We start from the raw sequence: 20,800 nt of genomic DNA on the forward strand, positions 1-20,800 counted from the left end.
TATTGTGTTCCAGAAATGGTGCTAGGTATTGAGAATACAAAAATATATAAAGGCTCTTTTCCTCAAAGAGCTCACACAAAGAGGTGACATAGATTCACAGATAAATGATTGCACTATGTATAATATGGCAACTGTCTAGAATTAGTACCTAGTAAATGCTCTTAGATTCTTGTCAAGTGGCTAAATTGTAGTAGCTCTGTCTGAAGTTAGGGAAGGATGACTGATTCAGATTCAGCCAGCAGCTTCATGAGGAAAGGACATTGTCTTGTTCTCTCCAGGATCTAACATAGAATTTAGCAGATAGTAGGTGCTCGGTAAAAAGTTATAGAATGAATGAGTGAATGAATAAATGACTGAGAAGATGGTTGAGCAGAGTCTGAGGGAGGAATAAGATTTGTTGGGTAGCCAGACACACATTGCTGGCAAAAAGAACAAGGTGTGCAAAAGGTATGAAGATATAGAAAATCGTGATTACATCCCAGTAATAATTTTAGATTTCCATTTAAGGTATTCTGCCAAGTCCACACCTGAGACATAATTATTGATACAAATGCTTCTTTTCAGTGTATTTCTTATGAATTTGCATGTATCGAGAAACTCCCTAAAACATTATTTGTATATATTTGTGTATATACTAGCCAGAGGAAATGTGTATATTTTTAGTACAAAAAAACTTATTTGTTGCCTAACTTTTTTTTAAAAAAGTGTATTTATAAGCAAGAACAACTCTGAAATTAGAAGAGATAGTATTATCCTATCAATATAAAGATTAATCCACCTGAGCAAACTTAGTAGAAAAAAATTTACAGATTTTGCCGTACAATGAAATGTACTATTTTGTCCGTTAGTTGTGCAGTTAAACCTTCATCAAGGTATAACAAGCCCTGGAAATGATTTCAGTTGAATTACAAAAGAAATGGAATAAGATTCATTCAAAACTGGTTCACACCAGCTCTCCTGCATGTACTATTAACTGCTAAGATCAAGTCACAAAACATTATTTTGAGGAGAAAGGGTTTAGTGAACCCTAGAAATTGGGTTTGATTTATGCCAGAAAATCTGCCTTTTCACTGCTTGAGATTCTATGGAAGAAAGCCACAGTCTTTTACCAAATGGTTTCTAAGGAAACCCCTTATAGCACAGCATCTGAAAACAATTTGGTTGTTAATGAGAAATGGTTCTCACGATGGTGGGAAAGTGTTGACTGAAAGAAAAGACTTCTAGATTTGGCAGTCAGTCTGTAAAAAGTGTTTACTGTTCTGCAGTTACGTTCCTGAAATTTCTACGTAGATCAAACATTTGCAGGTCCTATTTCACAGTCAGTCTTGCTTTGTAGATATATTTTTTTTAAAGAAGCAATAGAAAATTTTTGTGCTAAAAATGTAGATGCTTGAACTTGTGAATATATTCAAACAGTGTCCTCCCAGAATCTGCAGTCCATTGAGTTTTCCAATCTGTTTTGGAATTCCCACATTCCATTCAATATGCTTGAATTCATATATTAATAACATTGTATTATAAGTATATAAAGTTAAATTGCATAAAATGTTGCTAAAAATCCTAAAATATGGTAGGGTATTTATATATTCTTTAAACCTGTTTTTCAAGTGTATTCTGAAATGTCTCACAAGTTGTATTTATTTTACTTCTTTTAAGTTCTTCAAAAGAAAGCAACTAATTGGAACATTTTAACTATAATCCTTTTTTAATAATTTCAAGATTAAATATTAATATCTAATGAAGCACTAAAACCTTGAAGTTAAGAAATAAATGCTAGATCTGCACTAATTCCTCTAAGTGAATCTTTTGAAGTAAGATTCCAAGATAACCATACCTATATTTTCTCGATAAACCCTAAGTAAAGAAACCAAAAGAAGAAATTCATACAATAATTTCAAATAGGTTTTCACCTCCAGCATGATTCAGAAACATGAATGAATATATGGCAGGAAGCAGAAAAGTCCACCAGAAGTTCAAAGGAATATATTTTGAAATATTTCTTGCCCTGGAAGCATTAAAAGTTTGTGAGTCTGTGTAAAATACAATACTCAGTTTTCACTTGAAAGCCTATGGGTGCATCACTTTGCCCACGGCTGCCACCAGTCCATCTGTCCCCCGTATGTTTTCTGTTTTAGACTTTTGTATGAGGCAGAGTTGCCAAGAGTCTTCTGCTGTCCTCAGTTGTTTTCCTCATTTGACCCCCACCTCCTTTCTCTTTCTTCCCCGGTCTTTGAACTTCCTCCACTTTGGGCAGCTGCTTTCATTTGCGGCTCTGCTTTGGGCAGGGAAAAAAATTCTGCCAATGGAAACAGGGAAAATAAGAAAACAAGACGGGTTGCAAGTGCTTTGCATGTGTCACGGCTCTCTGGCGGCCCACTGTGGGGTCTTTCAACTCCTTGAGTAGTAGACCAAGAAGGGATCTGCTGTTGGAGACTGACCCGAAGTGACCACAGATAATCTAAGAGACCTTTTCTTCTTATCTTAGAACCAACAAACCCAGAAGTTGTGTTGAGGGAAGTTGGAAGTTGTTATATTTTATATGTTTATTACTCACTCCATACTCTGAGGGCATATATTCTCCATTCAGCTCGGTCAGATCTATACTATTGTCAGTTTTGCCTGGTTACAGTAAACATTTACTTATACAGTATTTTGGGTTATGACATTTTAGAGGAAGAGACTATAACCTTTTCTTCTACTCTCCCTTATTCTCTACAATACAGAAACTCAGAGGGCAGAAACTTCTCTGTTTAACTTTCTCAAAGCAATTGATGACAGATAAGCATGTATATGAGTATTTCATAAACATTAATTCATGAAGAGAATGAAAAAGCATCTTTTCTAAAACAAAAGAACAGCAAGCTAATGCTTTATTGTTGCCGTTGTTGTGCCAGTGTGTTCAATTTTTGAATTTTAGTGAAAACTTTTTTGAGTGGCTGAGACACAGAAGACATGTCATTCTTGTCTCTCTTGGTAAAACATCAGGAGGGTAGATTGACAGTGGGAGATGCCCCAAATAGACATAGTTTCTGCCTCAGCACATTCAATTTGTTCTTACTTCTTTTCTTCCTCCCTTTCCTGCAGTATCCACCGGAGCACCACAGGATGGCTCCCCACAGAGGGCAGCAGGCTAACTGGGCAGCTGGTAAGTCCGGTGTTAGACTTAGAAAGGAATATTTGCCTTTCCTTCTATAAACACTCTGCACCTCACACTGGTAAATGTATAGCCGAGTGAAGAAATTGTCCGGGTGAAATGTCTCCTCCCTTTGACCTTGTCTGAGTACCGTTGATTTTTATTATCCAAGCTAAACCCCTAAAAAGCAGGAATCACCCAAGAGCTGTAAACATGTGTGAAAAACAGGAGTAACTGTATTTGCTGAGTCAAGACCCAAGTAAAGGAGTGGATCACATTTCCCTGTCTTGGAAGAACTTCTGAAGATAGGTACAGTCTCCAGCTAAATTCAATTCAAAATATTCCAAGTGCCTTGTGTGATGGACTCTTCTCTAGTAACTGCGAATTCATGGTGAATGTGAAGGTAACAAAGATGTCCTACCCTTAGAGGAGCTCACAGACTAGACTTGTGGCAGCCCCTCTTCTCAGAATCTGGAGGGTTTTAGATAGTGTCTCTAGATTTATATCTCACTGAGCAGTGATGCCCTTATCCATGTAACAAACTGGCAATGAATGCCCTATGCTGTGGTGAAGTGCCAGCTCCTTGGCTTTGCAATGATGAATAAGACAAGAGACCCTCACCTCCAGAAGATCTCAGGCTAGAGGAGGAAAAGAGAGGTCAAAGAGAAACTATGAAACCATGTTTATATAAATGAGAAAAGAATATTCTCTCTGGAACACTCAATTTCTGAAATTGATAGATCTTTCCAGCTCAATGAACTCACATGTAAAGTGCTTAGTATGGTACCTGGAAGACTGAAAGCACCCAAAAGATGTGAACTATCTTCTTTATCATTACTGCCTTTACCTCTTCTAATCTTATGCCAGGATTGAGCACCAATCTAGCCCTTCCATATTTGACCTCTTTAAATGTCTCACTAACAGAAGTCAATATATTTTTTGGGAGAAAAGCAACAGCTTATGTGGAAGCATACCATCATCACTTATGTTCACCCATGGTTCCTAAATATCACGTGTAGTGATAAACACAAAGCTGTATGAAAAATTGTCTAAGAGTTGGGAGTTAAATGGAAGGCTTTTCATTCTGCTTCCACATTTCCATCCATTTCAGCAGAATTTCTTTTTGGGAAAATGAGTAGTGAATTGTATAAGGAAACATTTTAATTAAACAAGGTAGGTTTTAATGGGGTCTGCTCTGGATGACTATCTCATGCTATTGTAAATACTCGGTTAACTTGTAGATCAGGGCTTATTAACCTTAGTACTATTGACATTGTGGGCCAGATGATTCTTTGTTTTGGGGGGCTGTCCTGTGCGCTATAGGATATTTGGCAGCATCCCTGGCCTCTACCCTCCAGATGACATCATATCCCCACAGTTGTGACAGCCAAGAATGACTCCAGACATTGCCAATTGTCCCCGAGGGGGTAATAGCTCCCCTACTTGAGAACCACCACTTGTAGAAAATCTGGCCATTGATTTAAGCATATGGGATAGTGCAAACTGACCTGCGATATGGCTTTTCTTCCAGTAGGTGTAGGACTTCAGTTGGCCATGCTCCTTCATTTAATAAGTGCCAGTTTGTGTGAGGTACTAGCAAAACCATGAGAGTAAGTTGGACCTTGCCCTGAAGTAACTAATAGTCTAATAATTTGTAAATTAAGTTGATTTGTCAGGTTTTGTAAATGTGCCAGATGATTCTTAGTAACACTGAAGCAGTGCCTTGGGCTTAGCAAGCTCTAATAAACATCCCAAATTGGTATTATGTGGTATCAAAATGCTTCCAAAGCAGTGGACAATCTCCTATACTTTTCTTTAAAGTCTTCATTGACTATTCTTTGATTCTTGTGCATGGAATAAATTACTACTGGGATATTTATCTCTTTTTTTGTTTATTAAGTCTTTTTCCTCCAAATATTTTATAAACCCAACACTTGTGTTATGGATTTGGGGGATAATAACAGCACCTGTCCTGATACATAGAGTTCTTATTGTTTAGACAGCTGTCTACACTCTGGACATTTGTACTTGCACATTCAATTTTAAAAGAATAATTGTGTGATGAAAAAGATCTTATAATTGTGTAACTGAAGCTAAATTGAGTGTTCATTCACTGTCAAGTTTATAAAAAACTGTAAAAAGTAACAAACAATCCCAAATATTATAACTAAGCAAATCAAGTGTAGAGTAGCATACAACATAGCATTTCATACTGCATCTGAACTAATAAGATGTTGGGCAATAGAGTTGAATATAGTTAAAATAGTTACATAGCAATAAAAGCATTATTCTCTACCAGTACAGCATCTTCCTGGCATTTACATAGTCCTTTGTATATGCCCAAGTGGTTTAACTCTTAATTCATAAAGCTATATTAAGAATTTGATTTTTGTGGGTTTTTTATGCTGTTACCAGTAAAGAAACTTCAAGAATATATAGTTGTTTTTACCTTTAATATTTCCTTTGTCACTAACGGCCTTTCTATGAAGATTTTTATTTTGTAAATCTGGCATTATTATACATATATATGTGCTTACCAAATGCCAGTACCCATGCTAAATACTTTACACACAGTAATGCATTTAGTCTAAGAACCTCATCCAGACTTAATACAGTGAGTTCCAGAACCTGAATCTGAACCCACAATTGTCTGGCACCAGTGTCCTTCTTCTTTAACCAGTATGCCACATGGCTTCCTTCAGCCTTTTATGGACACTAAAAGAAATATGTCTTTTATGCAAAAGAATGAAATTGGACTTTACAAAAAAGTCAACTCAATGTGGATTAAATACTTAAATGTAACACCTTCTAGAGAAAACCAGAAGAAAACACAGGGGGGAAGGCTTGTTGGCATTGGTCTGGACAATGATTTTTTTTTTTGGATATGACACAGTAAACAAGGCACAAAGGCAAAATAAACAATTGAGATTACATTAAACTAAAAAGCTTCTGTACAGCAAAGAATCACAAAATGAAAAGGCAACCTATGAAATGGGAATAAATATTTGCAAACCATATATCTGATAAGGGGCTAATAGCCAAAATATTGAAGGAGCTCATAAAACTCAATAGCAATAAAACTAAAAACCCAATTTAAAAGTGAGCAAAGGACCTAAATAGACATTTTCCCAAACAAGACATACAAATGACTAACATACAAATGTATGAAAAGGGGCTTAACATCACTCAGGGCACTGCAAATCAAAACCACAATGAGGGGGCACCTGGGTGGCTCAGTTGGTTAAGCATCCAACCCTTGGTTTCGGCTCAGGTCATGATCGCACAGTTCGTGACATGGGGCCCCATGTCTGGCTCTACGCTGATAGTGCAGAGTCTGCTTTGGATTCCCTCCCTCTCCCTCTATCTACTTCTCCCTCCCTCCCTCTGTCTCTCTCTCAAAATAGATAAATAAACTTAAAAAAAAAAACCTCACAGGTATCAGGATAGCTATTATCAAAAGGATAAGAGATAAGTATCAGTGAGAATGTGGAGAAAAGGGATCCCTTGTACACTGTGGGAATATAAATTGGTGTTCTCCACTATGGAGAACGATTTGGAAGTTCCCCTCCAAAATTAAAAATAGAACAAGGATATGATCCAGAGTTCCACTTCTGGGTACTTACCCAAATCTATTGAAAAGATATCTGCCCTCCATGTTCATTGCAGCATTTTTCACAATAGCCAAGATATGGAAACAATCTAAGTGTCCATCAACAGATAGAATGAATAAAGGAAATAAATATATAATATATATTATATATGTGTATATATATATACTATATATAATATATATTATATATGTGTATATATATACTATATATAAAAATATAACTTGGCCATAGAGGAAAAAGGAAATCCTGCCATTTGCAACAACATAGATAAGGCTGGAGGACATTATGCTAAGTGAGATAAACCAAATGCAGAAAGACAAATTCTGTATGATCTCATTTATATATGGAATCTAAAAAAGTTGACCTCATAGAACCAGAGAGTAGGTGGTTTCCAGGGGCTGGGGGAAATGGGGAGATGTTGGCCAAGGGTAAAACCTTGCAGTTACAAGATGAATCAGTTCTGGGGATCACTTGTACATCATGGTGATTATAGTCAATGATACCATATTATATACTTGACATTTACTAAGAAAGTAGATCTTAAGTATTCTCACCACCCATATCAAAAAGATAACTATATGAGTGATGATGTGTTAATTATCTTACTTCCACAATTATTTCACAATGTAAATTGTATGAAATCATTGCATTATACACCTTAAAAATCATGTTGTACAACCCAAATGTATACAATTTTTATTTACCAATCATACGTCAGTAAAGCTGGGGAAAAGAAAGAAATGTACATTTGCTGTCTAAGCTGTCTGCTGCTCCGAGTTAACAATTTAGAGATTTTGGTCTTTGCAATTCAATAACACTAAGAGACTTTTGATTTGTTTGAAGTAGATCCCAATGAGCTATCCTAATGTATTATGGTGAAAGGAATACAGGAAAATTTCTCCGATTTCTAAAATTATTTGAAATATTTCCCCATTGCCTCAGTCTACTCTTTCTCCTCTAAATAGATATAAGTAATGTGTATACACAATATTTACATTTTCAAGTGATAATCATATCACTGCTCTCAAGTAACCATACATTAAATTGTTCAAGAAAATTGGCTTCCATTTTGTTATAACTTATATAAGCTACATAGCTACATTAATGTTGATAGAAAATTTGAGAGGGGAGGTATTTTAAAATAATATATTTTTATAATGAAAACTATCTTGGGGCACCTGGGTGACTCAGTCTGTTGAGCGACCAACTCTCAATTTTGTCTCAGGTCATGATGTCACAGTTTCGTGAGTTTGAGCCCCTCATCAGGCTCCATGCTGACAGTACAGAGACTGCTTGAGATTCTCTCTCTCCCTCTTTCTCTGCCCTTACCCCACTCACATGCACACTCTCTCTCAAAAATAAATAAATACACTTAAAAAATAAATAAAACTATCTTGATATATTTCCTTATTTCATACTATACAGTAATAACCTTTGGTTGTTTCCTGACAAAATCGCATTTAACTTATAATTGTGGGCATGTATTACAACTTACCCATTTTTGGAGGTAATTTTTTAGCATATTCATGTGTGTGTGTGTGTCAGAAAGAGCACAAAAGAGACAAAAGTGAATCATATTCTATGAAAAATCTATAAATACTTGAATCTAAAAACTAGATAGTAACTCAGTAGTTTATTTAATTGAGGAAAGGATGGGGTACAAATAATAATAGTGCTATATTATACATCCTCATTTACCGATGAGGAAACTGAAGCACAGAAGGGTTTATTCAGTACTGCATCTCAGGCTCCTATATTTTGTTTGGAAAAAGTAGCTCCCTATGAAGTTTCACATGTAGAGGACAGTGTTACATTGCCAGACTCACTCCCAGGATATGACCAGTTCAGGCTGATGCTGGGAACATAAGATGCCCTATTAATTTAAGATGCCCTTCCTATACCAAGTTTTTGTTCTAGGCATCCAAGTATCATTATTCCATTGCTAGACTTGGTGCCTGGTATGCTCTAAATGTCTTAACATCTCCAAATGTCTATTGTCGGGTAAATGAGTACCAAAGTTTTTTCTTGGACATACACCTGACATTAGGCTAAAAGTGGAAAGTGCAATTTGCTTTAAAGAAATATCCTTTATAGTCAAGGAATAGTCTTGACTATCCTTGACTATCCTTGACTAAGGATAAAGGAAATATCCTTTATAGTCAAGGAATCACTACATTTTCTATTTAAAAAAAATTTTTAATGTTTATTTATTTCCTGAGAGAGAGACAGAGACAGAATGTGAGCAGGGGAGGGGCAGAGAGAGAGAGGGAGACACAGAATCCGAAGCAGGCTCCAGGCTCTGAGCTGTCCGTACAGAGCCCGACGCGGGGCTCAATCCCACAAGCCGTGAGATCATGACCTGAGCCGAAGTCAGACGCCTCACTGACTGAGCCACCCAGGCGCCCCAGAATCACTACATTTTCTAAAGCAAATAATTTTCTTTTCACATCACAGGTCAGAGCAAATGTTATCATCACACCGTGCCTCTAATATAGATACAGTCCCTAAATTGTAAACAGATGTGAGTTGTTGAAACCCATGGCCGGATCCCTTAGGAGCCCTGTCCCCTGAGAACAGGGAGTGCAGTGAGAACCACCTGCTTTGGAGTCAGACTGGTCTGAGGTTGGATCACAGCTTTGAGGCATATTAAGGGCATGACCATGGGCATACTTTGCAATTTGCTCAGTTGACTGATCTGAAAACAAGAATAATTATGTTCTCTCATAAGATTGTTTTGTGGGTTAAAGAAAATGTATATGGGCACCTGGGTGGCTTAGTCAGCTAAGTGTCTGGCTCTTGATTTCAGTTCAGGTCATGATCTCACAGTTTGTGAGATCAAGCCCTATGTCAGGCTCTGCACTGACAGCACAGAGCCTGCTTGGGATTCTCTCTCTCTCTCTCTCTCTCTCAAAATAAATACATAAACATTTTTTAAAAAGAAAAAAAAATGTATATATACTGGCTAACATAAAATAGACTGTATTAGCACCCTTAGTTACAGGCATAAAGGAAAAAGAAAGAAGGGAGGGAGAAGGAAGGGAGGGAGAGAAGGAAAGATAAAGTGAGGAATGGAGAGAGAAAAAAGAAAACCTGTTAGAATTTTAAAAATTAGCTTTTGTTTCATTCCTAAAATATTGTGCATTCAAACTATATTCTCAGGACTTGATCTCCCTGGATTTCTCTGGCTTGCTTTCCTTGATATTTGCTTTATTATGAAAGAAGTATTTTCTTAATTCTGACTCCTACAAATTCCATATTTACATCTTGTAAGTTTCCAATCTAAAAGAAAAAAAGAGCAACTCTCCTCAGAAACACTTTAAAAAGTCCTGGCCTCACTGATTAAATCAGCTTTCGTATGTTTCCATCCCTGAAACAGTTGTGGGTCCAGGGAAATTCAATGTTCTGATTGTCCAGACCTAGATCACACACCCACCTCTTGAATCAGGGACAGTTTAAGCAACATTCAAAGCATAAGGACCAAAGGCACAGGAAGCATGGTTCCCAGAGGAAAATACAGGGAATATTATCAGGAGAAAGGGGAATGGGTGTTGGATGGCAAAATCAGAAAAGTGTCCACTACATTGCACTTAACTAAATGTCAATTGTTGTTGTTATTGTGTGTATTTTTAGTCCACTTACAAAATATTATGAAGCCCACCCTATTTTAAAAAATCACTCTATTTAACAACTTTACTCAGAAAATATATTCAAATTTCCAATCTGGGATATTGCAGTCCATCCCCTTCCCTTGCCTCTAGGTAGGCCTAATGAGCAATTCCATGACACATCAGTGTAGAACTCTCTTTTAACTTTCATGAGCCTCAGTTTTCTTGTCACTTTCTAGGGAATACAGTATTAGCTGTATTCTACAGCTAATTTTCTTTACTTTTGACCAAGATATCTGCTCCCTACAGAATATAACAGATTACTGTCTCATAACTTTTCTCCCTTCCTATTGTTCCCGAATTAAGAACCAGTTACTTTTTGTAAGGCTTTTTACTTTATTTTCTTTTTGTATTCTTTCTTTTTGTACTTTTCAATATTTTAGTTAATATACAGTGCAATATTGGTTTCAGAAGTAGAATTTAGTGATTCATCACAAGTGCCCTTCTTAATACCCATCACCCAGCTAGCAGTTACTTTCAGTTGTTGTTTTTAACTGCTAATAACTAAATATGTATATATTATTTACATAATTTCTGGTTTCTCTTTTTTCACTTTGACTCTAGAGGGAAAGAGGCAAAGACAGGGTACACACAAATGTTATTTGTGGGCTCTGGAGTATCCCAGAAACTGAAATAAAGTGTACGAACATCTTGGATGTTATAACTATGACCCGGGTGAGTCATCCTAGACCCTTGCAAATAAAGAGCAGATGGAGAAAGATGGAGGTGAGCTATCTCTCCAACAGACGGATCATGGTATTAAGGAATCCTGAATGCATAGGTAATGATGCTCAAGGGCAGGGGGCTCTGCAAATTACACTCAGGGGCCAAATAACTCTCTCTTTTTGTAAAAGTTTTATTAGAACACAGCCCCACCCATTTGTTCAAGTATTATCTGTGTCTGTTTTAGTGCTACAATGGCATATTGAGTACTTGTGACAGAGACCCTTTGGCCCTCAAAGCTAGGATATTTACCATCTGGCCCTTCGTAGAAAGTTTGTCATTTCCTGCTCTAGAGTATGGAGGACATCAGTTTGGGTTCTAAAAGAATTGCTCATCGGACTAGGGTTTAGAATACATGGTCCAGACTCCAGAATCATAACCAGAGAGAAGACTGTTAAGATTTAGGAAAATCAGTTCTCAGGTGAAAAGGGCTATATCCAGGGCAGAATGTCAGTCCCATAGGGCCAGTGGAGAAGGTAAGGAGACACGGGTTACACTGGTATCCAGGGCTCATCCTTGGCACAGTGGATACTCAGTCTGGTTGGGGGATGCTTTGTGACTAGAATTTGCGCTGAGACCCCAGATTTAGATATGAGAAAGATGACTTACCTCTATACTCTCATCTTTGCTTTTCTCTGTCTCCCTTTGAAACTTCAAAGGTGTGGGCACCATAAATTCAGATTTTCTCCTTGCTGAGGTAACTCAGGCATGGAGAACTGCCTTGGTGAAGAAATTAGCCATGGATCACAATTCTTCCTTCCATCCCAGGGCTAGGGTTAGGGAGGGGAGAAGTACTTTGCTGGGGATATAGACCTTCTATAGACCTTCTATAGACCACTAAAGACCTTTACTTAGGCCCATGCTTAAGTGAGGTTGAGAGTTAGAAAGCAATAAAGTCTCCCTAGTGCCTACAAGCCCTGGCAGTGTTTTTCTTTCTTGCTTAAGATGTCATAGAGCCATAGCTTCTGAAAAGGAATCCTTCTCGCCTTCGTATCTGTAGCTTGCAACATGGTATCTGAGTTTCTCAACAGGCTGATCTGTTTGGCTAATCCCATAACCCAAATTAGTGGTCCTTTTTCTCCATGTTCTTATTTAATTAGCATAGTAGTGAGGATACCTTGCCTTATATTACAATTATATATGTACATATATTCTTCCCCTGAGACTGGGTATTACTTGAGAGCAAAGATTTAGCTTTACCCACTTAAATATTCCCTGAATTCTTATTTAATGAATGCCTATTGACTTAAATACAATTTAATTAAATGAGGTTTTTTTTATATCCTGCTAGGACTATGATAGATATAGATACAAGTATGACTCTTTTATTATAACCCATTTTCCCCTGTAATGGATATATCAAATTGCCTACTACACCTGCCATCTCCTTTAGCTTAGTTTGGCTTGCCCAAGTCTGTAATAGACTGTAGCTGATTAAATCCCCCAGAGAGAACTCAGTCACAGAAGGTCTCTTAGTTCTAAGAAACAGAAAAGTGCTTAAGAAACAGAGACCTTTAAAAAGGAAAACTGCTAGAGTAGCTCACAGAACCGATGGTGTCTCTGAACTAGCAAGCTTCAGGGAGGTTATAAACCAGGACAATTCTGAGGACTCGAGATCAGAAGCTCAGAAGCTTTGTCCCAGGCACCTCCACTCAAGATTCAAATTCCTAAGAATATGTTTAAACCAACTTGATTCAAGAGTCTGATCCTGTAATTAGGAAACAGGTCTTTTCATTTCTTAAATTAGAAATTGTAAATGAAGAGCTTCAGGAAGAGAGGTAACAAAACAAAACCAAGTATTACTACAGCAATCTGTCCAAGGGTAGACTAAGGTACCAGCATTCTCTCTCAAGAATGTGAATTTAGAGACAAAAAACCCCACACAAATGGATGAGTGACTTACGGCTTAAAAGCCGGGTAGATAAGACTGGGGTCCTGCTGAGGAAGCAGAGGAGAGCAAGGGCACCTACAGAGAAGAGCGAAGATGAGGACAAGCCTGGCCTTGTGGTCCCTGGGGGATGAACAAGGTAGCTTCATGCCTTGCTGGGTTCTCCTCCTTTCCTTTAGCCTACCAAATGTGTGATTATTTTCCTCATAACCACCATGTTCTAAGATACCCCTCCAGTTTATAAACAGGAAGGTTAGTATTTGCCTTATATTTTGGAATGCTCAGCTACAGAACAACCAAAATTGGAATTCTCAAGGTGCCTGGGTGGCTCAGTTAAGCATCTGACTTACGATCTCAGCTCAGGTCATGATCTCACGCACAGTTAGTGAGTTCAAGCCCTGCATTGGGCTCTGCTTGGGATTCTCTGTCTGCCTCTCTCCCTCTGCCTCTCTCTCTCTCTCTCTTTCAAAAATAAATAAATAAACATTAAAAAAAAATGGAAACTGGAGTTCTCTTACCAACAAAGAGAACAGAAAATCAGAGATAACCTTAGGCAATGAGGCATAAATCCCATTTGCCTGTTCTGCCGTTTGGTGATAATGAGGATGGTAGTGATTTGAAGATAGGTTTAGCATTTACTATGTTCCCAGCACTGCCTGAAGCATTTACACACATGGGCTTCTTTAATCCTCACCACAGCCCTGAGGTATAGGTAGAATTCATCGTTCCATATTATACGTGAGAAAATTAAAATATAGAGAGATTAAGTCATGGAACCAGGATTCGAATTCCTTATTTTAATGTGAAAGCCTAACTTATTGAAAGTGCGTATCTCTTCAGAAACTTCAAGAATTAAAGAAACTCCAGGAAACCCAAGTCTTCAAGTCTTGGGGTGGTTCAAAACCTTTCAAATACCTCTGGATCAAAATGTTCTCTCTCTCTCTTCTCTTTTTTTTTCAGATCCTACTTAAACTCTGAGTTACTATTTACCCTCTAGTATCTCCATTAATAGTGGTTTCTAGCTGGACCAAGAAACGAAGCTTTACATGAACAGTTTCCATAACAGCAATAATAATAATGACCATTTACTGAGCAAATACAATGCATCAAGAATATGGTTTATGAGGACTTCATACTTATTTCATTTTGTCCTTTCCTCAACCTGGTGAGATAGTACCATTATTTCCACTGTAATTATGTAATATTATTATATAATAAAATGCTTAGAGTGCATGCACAGCCATTATACAACATTTCTCTAATCAAAATAAAGCTCAGGGTATGCAGTAAGTTAAAATATTTGCTTAAGGAAAACATGAGAGGATTAATTAGCAATTATCTCTCTGCTGCTTCCAACCCTTGATGACTGTGTGTCTTCTTTCGCAGAGAAGCTGTCCTCTCTTCGGCAGAACTTATATCAGAGATAGTTTCACTTGACTTAGGTTTTTTGTTTTTGTTTCTCCGTCTCAATCCCAGAATTGGCCTTTATTCTTTAATATCTCCATTAAGAAGAGTTTCTGTCAAGTGCTTCAAAAGGCCAGAGGGAAGGAGCGTTACGCTTACGGGTCCCCTGCCGCTGAGTGAAGTGTGCAGGATACAGGTTCCTGAGCCAGCCGCTGGGTGCTGCCCTCAGGCTCGCCTGCGTTGGTGTTGGCAGACTTGCGGGCTCAAATGCAAGCGGACGCCAAGAACCCGTGTTCTTTCTACCTCGTTACTCTCTTTTCATTGAATTTCTGTGTGTCCTTTGTAGGCCGACCCGCAAAGTACTTTGAGAAGGGGAGATCTGCCCTTGGACCAACCTAGGAATAAATTAGTTCCCTTACTAAGATAGGAAAAAGTATTAGTGAACCTTTAAATATTAAACTCATGGGTCAAATAATTTGAAATTACTTTCGGCTCACACTAAAATATTTTCACTGCGTTGTTCTGAAGCCATCCTGCATTAGATTCCAGTTTACTGCTCTGTTACTTTGCCAGCTGTGAACTTGGCAGGGGGTTGTTCTGTGGTTTAAACAAACAAACAAAAAAGTAAATTGACAAAATGGATATTTTTTTTAAAAAATGAGACCTTCAATTTGATACTGTATTGTTGGTGACAGTTGTTTGACTCTTGATAGTCCAGTCATAATGAGACAGGATACTGCATAAGCCAAAGACCACACAAAGGGTGGATGGTAAGCATCAAGAGGGTGTGGAGGAAGTGGGTTACAACCTCTTTTTCTCCCAACTGTGGAGTCTCGGTTTGTCTTTAAAAATATCAGTTCAAAAAAATACACGCAGCCCTGATATATTCAGGAACAATAGTAACCACAAGAAAAAAAAAAAGGTTCATTGAAAGATGCGTGACTTTTTCACCTTTTTTCCTTCCACAGGAATTGGCTGCTTTTTTTTCTCAAACGTTATCATTTCATGTCATTATGTCAAGCCTAATCTATTGGAAGTTCCCAGGTCCTCTGTAATTTAGGTTTTAAACAACATATGATTTACCCTGTTATTAAAAAAGAAAATTCAGTTGCCTTCTCTGAATGGAAGACTTCCTGCCATCCTTAATATATTCTTCTTTGGAAATTGGGATGACAGAAGATATAAACCTGAATAAATCCACTGTGTGGAGCTCCTTTAAAATGTGAGGACCTTGTCAATGCGTTAAAAAGTAAAAGTTGGTTTTGTTCTACATATCCTTGCTAGAACCCACGGTGCATAAAAAGGGGCCACAGCCCATTTGCAAGGCCTCTGAATGAACTCCATTCATTCTGTACTTGGAAATGTCTCTTCAGCCACAGAGAAACAATAGTTATAACCTAATTTCTTTGGCACCAATATCAGCAGAGGAAAAGCCAAGAGACCATTATGAAAACTCTAGCAACTTCTCTTGGTGATTATGTAATTCTGTATTCATTGATCATATTTGTGTATTTAAATAAGCACTTTTATAAAGGGATTATAAAGTGGTTTGGGAACTGTATTATCACATTTCATGTATTGAACAACATTTTAAAAATAGAGTGCTCCAAAGTCATTTGTTTGTTTTGGTTGCTAAAGTTTATAAAAACCATGCTAACATGCACTGAGAGGCTTTAAGAGGAAAGCCTTAATTTCTGTATCTTCAAATCTGATAAGATTTCAAAACTATAGTTTTGTTAGGTAAATCCATTAATCAGTTTCCACATTTACCTGTAGAAGTCAGTGGAACATGTAAAACCTGGAAGTGGTAGTGATAGTTCAGTGTCTGTTAATGCCATTTCCAGTGGTGTCTAATTTTTTAAATTTTTTTTAGTTTATTTATTTTTGAGAGAGAGAGAGTCAGAGTATGAGCAGGGGAGGGGCAGAGAGAGAGGGAGACACAGAATCCGAAGCAGGCTCCAGGCTCTGAGCTGTCAGCACAGAGCCCGAAGCAGGGCTCAAATCCACGAACCCGTGAAATCATGACCTGAGCCGAAGTCGGATACGTAACCGACTGGACACTAACCCAGGCACCCCTAGAATAAATGTTCTTAAGCACAGATCTGATCTGAGCATTTTGCTCCTTGCTCAAAACCCTTCGCTAACTCCCCTTTGTCCTCAGAGGGAAGGGCCACATCCCATGTGACTCATAAAGTCCTCTTTCTGGCTCTGGCTTCTGCCTCATCTCCCTCCATACCTCCTGCACGGAACTATCTTTGGTGGGCCTGGCTCTCTCTTCCTACATGGTGTTGTTTCTGCATGTTGGTGCCTGGAACTCTCTACCTCCCAACTCTGTTCCCCCTACCCCTTAATCTGACCAACTCTTACTCTTAAATTTTGAAGTCTTTTACCTTAACCTTAAGTCTTAACAACCTTAGTTGTCTTAACAACCTTAGTTGTCTTAACTCCTGGTTGAAAATCTAGTGTATTTGGAGCTGATTGTATTGGGAATTCATTGTTGAAGGATAATTTGGAACAGACTGTGAAGAACTTTGTAAATTGTGCACTCAAGGTTTTGAATAGGAAGGTGATATCAGCTCAGTATTTTAAAAGTTTGAAGGATGGACTGAGCCTTAAAAGAATGTTTAACATACCCACCTGATTAATCATCAGTGAACTAGGAAACACCTCACTAATTCCTTTATGATCCCATCTTCAATCTCCCCTAAACACTATGAAAAATTACTTGTTCCGATTGCATTCTTAGAGACCCTGCTAATTCACAATTGACAAACACCAGCTGCCAGTATTTGGCTTTATGTTGTCATTTACTTGGTTAGTGATGCTAAATATAATATTAACTAAAACTCAAAAACCATTAAATTATTGGGGCACCTGGGTGGCTCAGTCGGTTGAGGGTCCGACTTCAGCTCAGGCCATGATCTCACGGTTTGTGGGTTCAAACCCTACGTCAGTCTCTGTGCTGACAGGTCAGAGCCTGGAACCTGCTCGGATTCTGTGTCTGCCTCTCTCTCTGCCCCTACCCCGCTCATTCTCTGTCTCTTTTTCAAAAATAAACATAAAAAATTTTTTAACCATTAAATTATTAAATAGTATATAATGAAATACTTAAGAGAGCAGGCTCTATGGAGCCCTCGTTTAAAATTCTTGTTCTACCACTTATTAGCTGTATGAATGTGGACAAACTATTTTAACAACTTATATAGCAAAATAAACTCGAAGTGAGGGGTGTGGAGATTGGGATAAGGAACATAAACACTAATGCAATTTGCGAATTTCTTTGATTCGAGAGTATCATCTAAAAATCCATGTGAATCCTGTATTCTCTTAAATAACATTCTTTTTTGAGAGAGAGAGAGAATGTTTGGGGGAGAAGGGCAAAGGGGAAGAGAGAGAGAGACAGAGAGAGTACCAATCAGGCTCTGAGCTGAGTGCGGAGCCTGATGCAGGGCTCAATTCCCATGACCCTGGGATCATGACCTGAGCCAAATCAACAGTTGGACCCTCAACCAACTGAACCACCCAGGCACCCCTCTTCCATAACATACTTCTAAAATTACAAATATATATATTTTTAAGTTTACTCATTTATTTTGAGAGAGAGAGAGAGAGAGCACATGCACATGCATGAGTGGGGGAGGGGCAGAGAGAGGGAGAGAGAATCCCAAGCAGGCTCTGCACTGTCAGCACAGAGCCCAATGCAGGGCTTAATCTCACAAACTGTGTGATCATGACCGGAGCCAAAATCAAGAGTCGGATGCTTAACTAACTGAATAACCCAGGCGCCCCTAAAATAAAAATATTTTTAAGTTGGAGAAAGGGTTAAGTTGGTTGGTAATTATTGTTTCAGATTTTCTGTATGATTATTTCCCCAAGAAGACATACTGTGTTTACCCTACTGTTTAAAGCACCCTGTGGTGCAAAAGCTTGTGAAGTGACTAAGGGACTTCCAGAAATATAAATATAAAATCTCATTAGAGAAGAAGTTCTGCATTAATCTTTAGCCATTGATTTACAGTGTACCCTAAGAATACTGTATTCTGGGTGAATTTTTTTTTCATCTAGCTCAATAATGTTGCAAAATAACTCGTCACTTCCCTCCCCTCACCATCCCTAAAGCCAGAATATCCTAACTTTCCTGGTTTCACCATGTTTCCAGTTACTCTCACAGAAACATTAGGAGACACACTACTGGCTTATCTCTTTTCCTCGTCCCCACCAAATATCTAAGGTAAATATTTTAGTCTTTCTCCACACAATCCACCATAAACATATAATTCTTTCTATCACTGCTTTTTCTTTTCCATTTATTTCTTGCAGTCAGCAGCTGAGTTTTTTTATCCCTTGCCTGTACTATATGGGTTCATGAACAGGTTTCCTACATACACTCTCTTTCTGCTTTCACTTAGCCTATGTACCATTTTCCTTCATTGTCTCTTTATCAACTATGAAATTAAGTATTGATTTTCAAATCAGGCCTTCCCCTACCATCTTATGTTGACCTTCCTTTCCTGTCTAATCTTTCCTACTCCCCTGTATGACCCGTACTTTACAAAGTGGACTGTCCACTCTTCTCTGAGCACCCACTAGCTCTCTTGTTCCAAGCCTTAGCACCAGCTATTCCCACTGCCTCTCACTCTTGTGTCCATTTTTCAAAGCCTAACTCACAATCCTCCTTCCCCATAAATCTTTCCTTGATCATCTTAGCTGAGTTTGTGGAGTCTTTTCTCCTTTCATTTATTTGTATGGAATAAATATTTATGCCTAACATGTATCAAATGATAAACTAGTGCTGGGGATTTAACAGTGACTAAGACAGAGTTGGTACCCCCCAACAAACACACCCAAAGAGGTTATAATCTAACAAAAAAGAAGACCTGATAGCTAATTTCACTTGTCGTGGATTTTAAAAGGATTGGGACAACATGTTTAAAAGGGTATAACTTAGCCTGGGAATCAAGTGTGGCTTCCCTGATGTGCAGTATAGAAAGAGATCTGGAGAATGAAGAGGTGTTAGCTAGGCGAAGTAAGAGGGGATTAAAGGAATTTGGGGACAAGAAAGAGTGTTCTAGGTATAGGGAACAACATATGCAAAGGACCTGAGGTGGGAATGAACAGGGCATATTTGAAGAACTGAGAGAAAACCAGTATGGGCAGCCAGATGGGTTGTAACATGAATAATAAAACAGGGGAAATTGAGGTATTAGCAAAACATGGATTGATGACCTATAGGATCTCAAAAGGATTGGAACTGAAGTAAGGAGAGAGGATAGAGAAAAACAGGGAGAGAATGGAAGAGAAAATGCCTGGAGACTCTAATGAGTTTGAAGAAAAAGGATGATAATATAGAACCTTTTGGTTGGTGAGGCCTATATTTCGTTTCTCATTAAAACTTGTAATACATATTCTGTCATATTTTATAGTTATTTATATAGTTGTCTTATTCTTTTCTTTTAAATTTTTTACGTTTATTTTTGAGACAGAGATGGAGAGAGTGATCAGGGAAGGGGCAGAGGAAGAGGGAGGGAGAGAATCTCAAGCAGGCTCCACACAGTCAGCATGAAGCCTGATGTGGGACTCAAAATCACAAACCATGAAATCATGACCGGCTCGTAACCTGAGCCAAAACCAAGAGTCAGACACTTAACCGACTGAGCCACCCAGGCGCCCCTATAGTCTTATTCTTGATACTAAATTATAAGTCACCAGGGTACTTACTTGAGGTTAATAATTATATTGTTATTAATAATATGGGTCAATGGTTACAAGTAAAGAAGTCTTTGCTGCTATACTTATTTCTTCTCTGATAATTAAATTTTTTTCCACCATCTTATTCTGAATTCATCTTATATGTCATTTGGCGAATACTTATTGCCACAGGGTGCAAGAGAGGCACCAAACCAAAAAGCAAATTACATGCTACAAAATAATTTTCTAACTAACAAATGAGGTATTTTCTGGAGTTCCCTCTCTCTTTCAAAACATAGGAAGTGTTAGTATGTCTAGGCCTATCCACAGGACTGGAAAGAGAATGAGGACTAAAGAAGGGGCAGAAAATTAGGATTCAAATTTCCAGCTTCTTAATACTCTTGCTGCTTAGCCTAATTCCTCAACTTTTCTTTATTGATCCACTCAGAACTTTTTTTCATTTGGGGTGGGAGTGCTTCACATTTTGGGAGAACAAATACACATGCACTAAGCCATTTTCAGAAATGAGTCACTAAGACTATTATAACCTAAACAAATGAGGCACTTTTTGCTTAAAGTGTCTCTTTTTAATACGCCTTTAAATTTCTCCTACCTTGGCTTCACTGAGTCTGATGTGTATTTTTTTACACAGATATAGACAGGATGTCCTTGTTTTTTCAGTTAGATG

General features: G+C 38.0%; 1 long non-coding RNA gene across 7 annotated transcripts in view; it reads left to right on the top strand.

Annotated features, from left to right (window-relative positions):
- The window catches only part of LOC147578204 (uncharacterized), a 192,728-nt gene that overhangs the window by 41,696 nt on the left and 130,232 nt on the right, over positions 1-20,800 (top strand). For all 7 annotated transcript variants that reach the window (XR_015254929.1, XR_015254927.1, XR_015254926.1 and 4 more), the window contains exon 2: positions 3,085-3,145. This is a non-coding gene — a long non-coding RNA (uncharacterized LOC147578204). The remainder of the gene's footprint in view (positions 1-3,084; positions 3,146-20,800) is intronic.

Source organism: Puma concolor, chromosome C1 (assembly GCF_028749965.1).
Source record: "Puma concolor isolate L17-30 chromosome C1, mPumCon1.1.hap2, whole genome shotgun sequence".
Taxonomy (NCBI): Eukaryota; Metazoa; Chordata; class Mammalia; order Carnivora; family Felidae; genus Puma; species Puma concolor.